This window comes from Chinchilla lanigera, unplaced genomic scaffold, assembly GCF_000276665.1.
Source record: "Chinchilla lanigera isolate Chin_1 unplaced genomic scaffold, ChiLan1.0 scaffold00062, whole genome shotgun sequence".
NCBI classification, from domain to species: domain Eukaryota; kingdom Metazoa; phylum Chordata; class Mammalia; order Rodentia; family Chinchillidae; genus Chinchilla; species Chinchilla lanigera.
In genome coordinates this window covers 5,187,227-5,197,338 of record NW_004955463.1, presented here as the reverse complement: position 1 = coordinate 5,197,338, position 10,112 = coordinate 5,187,227, and the positions used below count along the sequence as shown (strand labels likewise).

Genomic DNA, 10,112 nt, shown 5'->3' with positions numbered 1-10,112 from the left:
GCTTGCCAGGCAGGCGCTTTGCCGCTGAGCTAAATCCCCAGCCCCCACCAGGAGTCTTAAGGTGGTTCATCCTCCAGTGCTTTCTCCTGGTCTTGCTGTAATTGAAATTTAAAAACCCAAGGCTAAAAAGAAGCTTGAATTTTAATGTCAGAGAATGGTTATCAGGTCATGCTTTCACTCTGTTTTTCTTTCACAGGTTTCCTGATCCATCTCTGTGCTCTCATTCAGGATATGAGCATGACTTGTAATAGTTCATAGGGCCCAAGTAGCATGACTGCAGAAACACAAATGTTAAGAGATCATCAAGTCCAGCCTCCTATTGTACAGATGCAAACAGTCATACCCAGGGAACTTGGGGAACTTGCTGAAAGGTGAACAGAAAGTTCATATCTGAAGCTGACCCTTGACTAGAGCCCTGATTATAATCATGGGTCTGGATATCCTCCTTCTCAGCTCTGAGCTTCAAGGAGCATGGTTCAGCATCAAGCTCATTTTCTCACCGAGATCAGGATTATTTTTTCATCACCTTCTGTCAGTAAGTAAGAGGCAGGGGAGAAGGCAAGGAAGGACAGATGAAGAGAGATGAAACCGAAAGAGGCTTTACTTCCTCCTCCCCCTTTCTGATGGTTATAGATTTGAGCCCTGGTTAAAATGTGAAGAAAAAGAGTTGACTGAAACCCCAGAAAAATAGACAGGAGCCCTCACGCAGTGTTACAGCTCAAGGTCTAGCTAGAAAAAGGCAAACCTTGAGTCATCAGCTATTAGTCAACTATTAATGCAAGTTACTGTGAGTGATTACGTAACTACACCATACTGCCCCTTGCCTTCATGGAGCTTGCACTTGATGGGGAGGAATAGCAAATACTCGGTGACCATGTGACAGGAAAGGTAAACTCAAGGTTAGGTAACAGTCAACCTAACAGTAAGAGCTCATTTATTTGTCTGGTGCTAAGTTTAACATAGATCAAAGCAAGATCCTTTATTTCCTTGCATATAATCACAGTATGGTGCTGCCGGCTAGCACTGGGGCCTGGGCTGTTGGTTTCACTTGAAACTGTGCACAGTCACTAGGTGGGCAGTCAGAAGATGTGCAGGCCTCTACCACAACCTCTTCTTTCTAGGAATTAAGGTGATTTTGCTCTCATGTGTGAAGATGAGAGAACATGGCCCTTCACAAACACGATGGTGATAATGACATTAATGCATCACACACTGAACCCCGATGGATGAGCCCGCTTGCATGGGGGAGGGTGCACTGGTGTTGGAGTACAACAAACCAAGCAAGACTGTCCTGTATGACAGGGTGAGTTGTAGAACCTCTTGATACAACTGAAAGCTCAATTGTTCATTTCTTATTCTTTCGTTAGGCATGACGCATGTCTAGACCAGTCGACAAGTGTTCTGCTGACTTAGCAGTGTTAAAGCCATCACTGACAGCCCTGCTACAGCCAAGGCTGAAGTACACTGCAGCATGCACAAGCACCACCTCTTCCCACCCTCTCGGCTCTGATTACAGTCCAAAAGTAGGCTTAGAAGTACTTAAGACCATTTTCTTCCAGGGTTTATACCATACTGGTGGATGGGCTACCTCGAGTTTAAGTTCTGAAGCGCACCAGTGAATAAAGCAGTAACTCTTGCAAGTAATGCAAATTTAGCCTTTGTTGACTCTTTCTTCTTTTCTTTTTTTTTTTTTTTTTTGTTTGTTTTTTTTTGTTTGTTTTCTGGTACTGGGAATCCAACTCACGACCTTATGCTTGCCAGGCAGGTGCGGTGCCGCTGAGCTAAGTCCCCAGCCCCTTAACTCTTTCTTCTAAATAAGAAAGAACAGTTTTGCTTACTTCCTGTGTCCTAATTCAGCCCAATGGACATTAAGCAGCTGCCTTCAGTTTGGAGAATGGCTACATACAGGGGATTGAGTCAATAAGTATAGGAAGGGAAATAGGACCCAGAGAAATGTGCAGAAATATGGATGCAGTGGTATGTGGGTGTGAATTCTTGGGTGAGTGTGCATGGGAGTATGCATGTAAATACATATTCTCCTAGCTTTGTGCACTGAGAGTTCTAGGTGAAGCATACCTAGCACCCAGTTCTTGGTTCTAAGTACTGCTCTCCATGAAAAAGGAAACAAAGTTCCTTAGAGAACTGGGTCCAGAACCGGCAGAGGAAAAGTATAAAAGTGCCTGGGATGACATGCAAAGAAATTGCTCAAAGAATGATAGCCATGTGTTAAAAGGACATGGAAGCTATCTGCACAGGACTCCACCTGTCAAAATCTGGGCCAATTTGATCATCAAAATAATTCATGACAGTAAAGGATTTCAACCCACTGAATAATAGATTATAATAAATTGTTTATAATCAAATGAGTTCTAAAATGGAAGATGAGAAAATTCCTCTTTATACGTCAATGACAAGCAATAAATATACAGAGAAGGATACAATTAGAAAATTACCATTTAGTAAACATCACACTGATAATTCCACCAAGAAACATCCACGGTTGCACTAAAACACGTCGGTAAAAGTGGAATGCATAATGGGATATTTATGTAATTTTTACTGCAAAATAAAAGAGTGACTTGCTGGTGGAGACAGGGGAAGAAACTATTTTAAAGGATCAGTTAACACCACTGGCAATGGGACAAATTGACATCAGTGGCCACTTGATGGCATGCAGTGAGGGGACCACGGCATCATTTCCGTGGTATTCTTGCCCAAAACATATGACCTGGATCTTTCTAACATGACCTGTGATGATACCACAGCATCAGTTCTGTGATATTCTTGCCCAAAACACATGACCTAGATCTGTCTAACCTTGAGGAAGCACAGAGCAAGCCCAAGTGAAGAGTCATTCTACAAAATGCAACCTCCGTAAAAGTCAAGGCCATGAAACTCCAAGAAACTTCCAGATGGATAGAGACTAGATGATATGATCTTGAATTAGACAGACCCTTTAGCAGCAAGTACATCATAGGTAGAACTTGAAAGGGCCCTGAATGAAAGGCATACAAGAGTCCTTTGTCCCGTTCTTGTCATTTTTCTATAAATTTGAACCTTCTCAAAGTAAATTCTTTGAACATTAGGACAGGTTGAGAATCATAGTTGTACAGATTGTAGGGATGATATTAAGCAGCAGTCATGTGTATGTCGGTGGCTCTCAAAGTGCAATCTGCAGACAGATGGCTGTCGGCAACGGTTAGCACACCGCATCAAGAGAGGGAGCTTGCCCCACATTGTATGTGAACCGCCTCCCCAAGCACACTGCGGTTTGGCTGGCGGGTTTGTGAGACCCTGACTCTCTCCACGAAGAACGGAGTGTGTTGATTTACATTCCTGACCAAACCACTCAAGTCATCAGAGACCAACACTTAGAGTAGCGCTCATGTAAATGACAAGGAAGCATGAAGTGAAACATCGTAAAGGAGGGTGTTAAAAGGGGAAGTTCTCTCCTGGGAGAGTCACAGTTAAACATACTTGCAGTCATCTGGCCTCCAAGTGCCCAGTCCAGGATGTATTCATTGAGCCAGTTTTGGTGGATGAGTTGGGTTTCACATCTACCTGAGTCAGCACAGCCACTATAACCCCATGGTTCTTTGGCCAGTGTGGTCTCCATTGCTATAGTCATCAGGGGAGGAAAATACCGTGTCACACTCATTCTAATTCTTCACCAAATGAACACTGTTCAGACTCTTTAAAGAGAGAAGAAAAAGAATTTCAGAAATACATTTAAATGAGTTGGTGAAGGGGAAATTTTTCACACAACTCTAAGAAAAACCTCCCTTGGGCCTAAAGGAAATGTTTCTTGCATATAGCATGCCTAGCACTTATGTGCAGCAAATTGGAAAAGAAACATCTGCCCTTGATTTTAAAAGTTCTTAGTCATCTATTTCCTAATAATTCTCTTATTTGAAAACAATCTTTGTTGGCATGTCCTTCTCACACGATTGGAGACAGTTCTTCCTGCTAGTTTTACATTCTGCATTTTGAGGCAATTCTATTTGCTCATTTCAATCTGTTCTATTGCTGTTGCCAAGAACTTGTACTGCCAAGGTAAATAAGATCACCTGCTTTGTGCATTACAGTTCAGAGTGTCAGGGATTCAAGATCCAGTGCCGTGGCAGTGGCACTCCAGCCTGGATTCCATGGCCTTTGGGAGCATCTAAGTCCACCGGCAGGAGGAACAACCAAAGGAACCAGCAGGGCACAGAATGCTAGCTCAGCACTGTCAGCAACTGCCACACACTCAGGAAGAACACAAAGTCCCTAACCTGATCCACATTAATCAATTGTCCTTGCTACATCAGTCCTTCTGCAGTGCTAGAGGTGGCACCAGTCATGGGGACATCTACCCACAGGTGGTTATTCCACTGGCACTGTTTGTCCTAGATCTCCACAGTCTGTCTCATCAACAGAGCTAAAACTGAGAGAATGAATAGTCCCATCTGGGAAGAGCACAGGCAGGAACAGAGAGGTTTTCAGAGATCAGCAGGACCCTGAAAACCGGGTCATCTTGCGGTAAATGTGGTGGCTGTCAGGCAATCAGAGACCTTGTGATGGGGCTGCATCTGAGGTACCATTTCATTTCCAAATATAGAAAGCATGATGTTTATGATCCCCAGTCACACCTCCTGCCACCCACTGGCTCACCCTTGTGTGGTCCCATCAATGTCAAATTGCTTGGTGGCCCCCCATACTTTACATACTTCCTGCCCCTGATCCGTGCACATAAAATTCCTTCTTCCCTGCTGACTAAAGACCAAGTGCCCAGAATGGAGTAAATGCTCAGGCCTAGTTGTTGATCTGAAATGACACTGAGCCGCTTTTCCTCCTGCGGACTCTACGAGCCTCTGAAGTTTGCTTTTTGTTCATTCCTTATAGGCTGTTCCTTGATCCACTCTCTATATATGAAGATCTGACTTGTCTCAGAATAGGCGAAGCCTACCCCAGAGATCAAAATGTGAACCTAGAGAAAAGAACAATTTACATTAGATTAACCAATAATACAAGCATAGTTCATACAAATACCTCAGGTAATGGAAGGAATTGTCTCATCCAAACTAAACTACCAAAGGTATGACAATGTCCTTTATGTGTGTGTGTGTGTGTGTGTGTGTGTGTGTGTGTTTGTGTAATGATTCTTAGTTGCTATGGTAATTTTCTCTGTTGATTTCAATTCCTTAGATTAACATATGAAGTCCCTTCCAGTCTCTATCATCAAGACAACCTCCAAACTAGGATATTTTTAAAGGGTAGAGGGATGGATACTAATAATTACACCAATGCAACAGATGTAAATAGGATAGCTTCTAGTCAATCGGGATCGATAGCTGTATTTCCCATCAGGCTTTATGGCATCTCACACAAATAGACCCTCAACTAATATTTGTTGATTGAGTGCTTATTAGCTTTTTCCTTCCAATTTCAATTTGAAGTCATTAAGGATTGGGGTCATGTCTAACACTTTTCCAGACCACCCATAATGTTGGATATATAATAGTGGCTCATAAATATCTGTTGACGAAGGTGAGCTATTTTCCCCAAGTGAAAATTCCCTTTGGATAACTTTGCTGAAAATTTAAAGCTAGACAATTTAGTGAGATTTTAACATAGAAAACAGAGTGTTAGCTGGGAATAAAAATCCTCCCAAGATATTCTGTACACCTGAGAAAACCCAAGCCACTGAGGAGACTGAAATGGATCTAGGGGATGATAAAACTCACCTGTCTTTTGCTGGCTATAGTGTGATAGACTGATGAGCTTTGCTAATCTTAGTACGTATAGAGCGGGGAATGGGAAAGGAGGAGCTCAGAAATTATTCTGTTCAGAGAAAAATAACAACAAAATGAATAGCTTTAGGCAATAATAGCCCTCGATAATAATAATTAAGTGCAATAATAATAAAAAAAAACAAATTCTCAGGCCGTGGAAACAGGAAAGCACCTTCGACTCCTGCTGCCTCATTTTACAGGTAAGAAAACTAAGGCCCAATTATGTTCTGAACATGTTGCCCTTTTGGAATAGTCTTGTTTGAAGAATCCGATGACTTTTGATTATCCATTGGTGTTTGCTTCCACACTTCTGGGGAAACTTGAGTTTTTATTCCAAAGCGTTGCTATTTCCCCCCTTCAGATAAGAAAGTGGAAACTTTTAAGTTTTGCCAAGCTAAGGTCCTTCTCTTCTTATGTGGTGACTCCATCTCCCTACACAGTCTAGGTTAGCAAATGTGGATCCATTTTTGGAAGCGAAAGGAAAAATATGAGAAGGAAGAGGGCAAACAGAAGTCATAACCAACGATGGTGCCACCTACCTTCCTGTGTGTGACAACCAGGCCCCTGTCATCATTAGTGCATTAGAGACTCTCAGAAAGAATTTAGATTCTTTCTAAAGATTCTCAGAAAGAACTGAAGAGCTCAGTCATAGAGTAAATTGAGGATGTGAATTTATGACCAACCAGAAAGCTCCATCTTAGATAATGTTACAGTTTTCACAGTGGCCAGAAGTGTTACCTTCATAAGGTCGCTTTATTTTTTTCAAGAGTCCTCTAATATTTCCAGAGTTCTTTTCAAAATTATGGGAGGCAACACCTTAGCATCTATCATTCATACTCAGGCCGCTGAAAGGTTAAATTCATTTCCCAAAGCTGACACAGTACATAAAAGGGAAAGTGTAGTTTATGCTCATACTAAAGCCATTTCTGGGACAATCAGGAAGGTGAAGTCTTCTACTGGCCAATGCCCAAGCTGCCTGGCATTCTCAACCAGGCTGCTGCGACACCTCCAGCTGGCCCCACAACTCCCTCTACTCTACCTTTTCCTTTTTTCTAAGAAGGATGATTTTTCCAGCACAATTATTTTTAAAATCAAAAATACATGCAAGGTAGAGATGAGGGAAGACGGGAGAGGTAGATCTTGGAGATTCCACAAACTGACAAGATTCTCACATCAAGAAATCATTAGTCAGAACTTTAATTCTTTCATTTACCTAGTGCAAACTTGTGGATTGTTAAATTCATTGGAGAAAGAACCGTGCACCCAATCTACCATGCTGTTTGTCTGAAGCTGAGCATAGTGACTACAACAAATGTATGGAATCTGAGTTCTGCCAGGGAGGCGAAAATGTCAGCACCATTTACTTCCACTCTGGAGGGAAGATTTGCAGGTATATTCTTTCTTTAGGTAGAAAAGGTTAGCCAGCAACCCCAGAGCACAGGTTACCAAGATAAATGGCCACTATAGCTTTGAGTTTTCTCCCTTTGTTGGAATTAGTGCCCTTACAAGCAAAAGAAGTGACCTTGGCCAGGATTAAGGCATGTTGAAGGGATGATAAGCAGGCCAGTAACACTGACTGGAACATGTGGACCTCGGAAGGGGAAGAAGGGCATTAGAGTCAGAGATTGGGAGAATACCAACTTAAGAAGTAGAGATCCTGGGCTTACAGTTTGAGTTTGACTATTGCAAAATATCTGAGGTAACAGAGACCAACAACATCATTGATACTGTTAAATTCATGGTCCACAAGCAAAGTTTTGCCAAAAGACTTCTTGCTAATTCCTGGTCACCAGAATGAACTTAGAATTAAGTGAAGTCATTTTAGGAAAAGACCTCAAAGTGCATCCTGACTTACTAATGAGTAAGTAGAGGGCAAGAAAGGCAACACGACAGGCCCAAGATCACGCGAGAGCTTGACAATGAGCACCTGTAGCCAGACTCCTTGACACTCAGACAAGTGTACATCTTCTACATCCACAGGGACTCTGGCCCGCAGGCCCTTCAGGGGCAGTGAAGTTGATTTTCAGACTAAAAGTCTTATCAGATATTTGAAAAAAGGACATTCTATAATGCTAACTGTATCAACATATGAGGAAGCCATAAATATATATGCACTTAATAACAGAGCTTCCAAAAACATAAAACTAGGAAGTTGTATATGACATTTTATTATTCCACATGGAAGAGAAGGTGGTAGGAAGTGGAGTGGTGGAGAGAGGGAGGCACCACGTCAGGTGCATTTATGAAGCTTTTCACCTTCCCGCACAAGCAAGGGAAAGCCTGGTTCATTTCTTACAAGCTTTATGAACAAGCTCACCCTTGAGCCTTGGACACTGGTTGATGTAATTTCTACGACAGTCTAGCCATTATGGAGAAATTCACTGAAGCAGGTGCATAACAGAATGGTAACTAATAGTAATACGAATGTGGATTCAACAGACTGCCTTAGATCTGTGAGAGGTTGCTCTCTACCCACCATGGTGCTGTGTGCTATCAGCCTTGTAGCTTCACAGAGTTTAAAATAAACCTGGGGAGATAAGCCAGAGAGATCTTAAGAAAACAATTTCTGACATTACAGGGCCCATGTGAAGTTCCAGATAATTATTGTAGATACAAAGTCACGAAGGAAAGAGGACACTTAAGACTGGGCAGGGTTGAAAAGGAATGGGGTATGGGATTCCAGGAGTGGGTGTGCTAGGAGCAAAGGTTCAAAGGCAATGATCTTGGCTTCCCAGGAAACAAAAAGCAAAGCAGACTGGCTGCAGAGGAGCTTCATATAATAACCCTGCCCTCCAGATGATCAGAGCAGAGCAAGACCTAAGGTTATTGTTGGCTAGGTCTTTCACCATTCAAAAAACAATGTACATGTTTGACTCAAACTGTGATCAGGGACTGTGGGCCAGATGTACCCTACAGGAGGTGAGAAGAAAGCAGAAAGCCCTCCTCACCTCATGCAGGGAAGATAAGTTCTTTATGCCAAGCAGAGGCCCCACAATGGCATCAAAAGCCAAGGTCTCTGTGGTTGGTATGATGGGTTTCCCAGGCAGGGGAGAGCAGAGGAGCTCTTTCCTTCTCTAGAAAAAAGGAGAGAGGTTTGCTCCAACACAGAAGCAGGCAGGGAGGGAGCTTGAGTGACACTGTAAGGAAACAGAAGGGTTGATGTTCTTCCACCCCACACAGTGGAGCTCACGTTTTGTCCCTGATGTTCCCTGGGGATTTTGTGCATAGTCTCTCCCTCTCTGTCAGGCACTTGTTTTCTCACCATCTTGGCATTGTCTTCTTTCAGCTGGAGGTGCCTCCATACCATGTGCTTATCGGCTCCCCAAAGTCAGAGGCCATTTCCTCTTCTCCTTTAGGTGCCACTAAAGTCCAGGACGCTGCAGTGCAGTATGAATGGATGCAGTTAGTGCATCTACTGCAGCTCTCGCTACCAGGTCCTCCATGTACAGGCCAATCCCTCACGGGTTAAGGTAACTAACTGTACAACAGGCACTTGAAAGAAGCAGCCCCCAGTACTGGCCCCTGCTGTGTTGTTCAGCGTCTGTAACTCTGAGAGCACAACTGACTTCTCCTATCTCACTACAGAATTCCTTGGCACAAGAAAGAATGAAGCCCAGCCGGGAACTAAACCCAGCTTTTGAAAAAGTATACAGTAGAGCAGAGGATGTTATGGGTAAAAAAACAACAGCAACAAACATGGGGGTGACTAAGTAAAGCTGCACAAATTAACTATGCAACTCCCAAGGACCATTGCTAATCCATCATTTGAACACAAAAGCTACAAATAATTAATGAGTGTCTGTAACACAACACACAGAGCCGGGGGCCAACATACGATCCAGCCACAAGCTCAAAGCTTAACTTTGAACAGTGAGTAGGGCTGGAGTTCCAAATTGGTGATATAGCCAACCAATAAAATTTAAACAAAAATGTTTTGAAATTCATAGATGATGTCCCAAGGCAGAAAAGTACCTTCTCTTATGCCCCCCCCCCAAAATACAGAAGAAAGTTTAAAAAAAAAGCTAGAGGAAGAAACATGAGTTGATGCTGTAACATCTCTTGGGGAGTGGTTGGAAGAATGAACATTGTATAGTATATAATCTAGGGCAAGGCTTCTAAAACTTTAATGTGGGCACGAATCACCTGGGGATCTTGTTAAGACGGACATTGTGATTCTGCAGATCTGGTGGGAGGAAGGGGAGTGGGACTCCGGATTTCTAACAACCACCGAGATGCAGCAGCTCCTGCTGCTGTTGGTTAAGGGGCTACACAGACAATCGGGGCAGCCCTGGGTCATAAGCAAGCTGCAAGTGGGCCTCAACAAGGCATTGAGCCTGTTAG

General features: G+C 43.0%; 1 long non-coding RNA gene across 2 annotated transcripts in view; it reads right to left on the bottom strand.

The window, feature by feature from the left end:
• LOC102019369 overlaps window positions 1-6,363 on the bottom strand; it is a 12,881-nt gene extending 6,518 nt beyond the window's left edge. The window contains exons 1-4 of one of the 2 annotated variants that reach the window (XR_263150.2): window positions 6,311-6,363; window positions 4,707-4,966; window positions 3,478-3,692; window positions 44-274 (exon numbers count right to left, since the gene is read on the bottom strand). This is a non-coding gene — a long non-coding RNA (uncharacterized LOC102019369). Of the gene's footprint in view, window positions 1-43; window positions 275-3,477; window positions 3,693-4,706; window positions 4,967-6,310 lie in introns of those variants that run through there. The other variant, XR_263149.2, reaches the window with a different exon arrangement.
• Between the last annotated feature and the right edge of the window lie 3,749 nt (window positions 6,364-10,112).